Source organism: Prionailurus bengalensis, chromosome C2 (assembly GCF_016509475.1).
Source record: "Prionailurus bengalensis isolate Pbe53 chromosome C2, Fcat_Pben_1.1_paternal_pri, whole genome shotgun sequence".
Taxonomy (NCBI): domain Eukaryota; kingdom Metazoa; phylum Chordata; class Mammalia; order Carnivora; family Felidae; genus Prionailurus; species Prionailurus bengalensis.
Window position 1 is genome coordinate 40924375 of NC_057350.1, and position 1971 is coordinate 40926345.

Sequence of the window (1971 nt, forward strand, 5' to 3'; positions counted from 1 at the left end):
TGTGGTACGAATCTCTCTTTTTAGTATTTGAATATCCCAATATGTCTAACATCAGCTCATCGTTTCTATCCTGATTTCCTTCTCCTTATTTCTCTTTTTGTTATTGTTACTGGCTTGATATTCCTCAAGTCATCTAATCTTGACATTTTGGTGTTTTTTAAAAAATTTCTCCGCTATTCATCTTCTTTATTAAATCAACTGTTAATTTCTTTCAACTCTCCTGCTAATAGGTCATTCACATTCATATCCATTTTAAAAATTGTTTTAAGATGTTGGGATTATTGAACATAGTCTTTAAAAAATGCCAGGCAAGCGGAGGAATACTGTGAAGTTGTAAAGTCTTCAGGTGTGGATAATCATTTGGAAACGGGAGGTGGGGGTGACAGAGAAGCTAATTTGTGGTTGATGAAATTTTAAGAAATCAATGCATTGGAAAACTAGAGTGAGATCCAGGAGTAGGGATAGAAAAGCTAAAAACAGATGTGTTGCAGGCATATGTGGGTGATCATGAGTAATATTTTGGATGATAGGGGTGCATTTTAGAACAAGAATGTATACTGCTGCTGACAAGAAGAATTATCAAGCTATAAAAAATGATGCCAAAGATGTATCTATCTGGGGTGGAAATGAATTGAGAAAGTAGCTTCAGTCAATGTTTTGGTAACCTTTAGACGTATTGTTAGTAAGTTGTTTAGTTTGGGGATATAATGTTGGGGATTTGTTCAATTTTTTTTCAAATAATGGTAAAGTTTTTATTGTTACTGAAAAGGAAGCTTAAGAGAATATTGCAATCTATAGTTGTATTAATACGCATGGTGGCTCAGTGGCTTGGTTATCAACTTAGGACAAATTTAAGTACTTTGTGTGAAATCTACACCATAATGTAAGTTCAGCGAGTCGCTCAGAGGATACTAGGATCATCCCATTGTGTTTGTTTTTATTGCTGTATAACAAACTGTCACAGACTTAGCAGCTTTAAAAATCCCATTTATTACTTGTTAGTTCCATAAATTAGAAGTCTGGGATGACATGGCCGGGTTCTCTGCTCAGGGTCTCACAAGGCGGCATGCAGGGTATTGGCTGGCTTTGTTACCTGGATGCCAAGATGAGAAAAAGAATCCTCATAATTCCTGTTATTGGCAAAATTCAGTTCTTTGCAGTTGTAGTAGAGAGGTCCCCGTTTCCTTGCTGGCATCAGTAGGCGGCTGGTCTTCCCATCTGCGTTCCACCGTAAGTGGCTCCTTCCATGCTCCTAGCAGTGAGTCCTTCTCATGCTTCAGGTTGCTCTGACTCCCTCTTCTGCCCTCAGCTGGAGAAAGGTCTCTGCTTTTAAAGGCTCATGTGATCAGAACCAAGCCCACCTGGAAAATCTCCCCCATCTTGAAGTCCACCATGCCACAGAGCATAACATAATCACAGAGATGATACTCACAGGCTCTGGTGGTTGAGGGAGACTTCTTTATGCAGGCAGGTGGATTTTAGAAATTGCCTTTCATACCTGAGTGATGTCAGCAATGGAATAGTGAGGGTGTGGGTAACACTGCTGTCCAGTAAGAACAGCAGACAGAATGATGGGATTGTTCTTCCTATTGGGTCTGTATATTCTCTCTTGTCTCATTTTGTTTTATTTTTTTATTTAAGTAATCTCTACACCCAATGTGGGGCTTGAACTCATGACCCCAAGATCAAGTGTTGCATGTTCTTCCAACTGAGCAAGCCAGGCACCCTTGTTTTGTTTTAAATTGATTTAAACCTGGGTGGTTCTGGGGGCGCCTGGGTGGCGCAGTCGGTTAAGCTTCCGACTTCAGCCAGGTCACGATCTCGCGGTCCGGGAGTTCGAGCCCCGCGTCAGGCTCTGGGCTGATGGCTCAGAGCCTGGAGCCTGTTTCCGATTCTGTGTCTCCCTCTCTCTCTGCCCCTCCCCCGTTCATGCTTTGTCTCTCTCTGTCCCAAAAATAAATAAAAACCGTT

The 1971-nt window shown here is 41.3% G+C and overlaps 1 long non-coding RNA gene across 1 annotated transcript; it reads right to left on the bottom strand.

The window, feature by feature from the left end:
- Nucleotides 1-969: 969 nt before the first annotated feature.
- On the bottom strand, nt 970-1511 carry LOC122491327. Its single transcript, XR_006299334.1, has 2 exons — nt 1433-1511; nt 970-1309 (listed from the first exon to the last, which is right to left on the bottom strand). It is a non-coding gene; the product is annotated as an uncharacterized LOC122491327 (long non-coding RNA).
- Between the last annotated feature and the right edge of the window lie 460 nt (nt 1512-1971).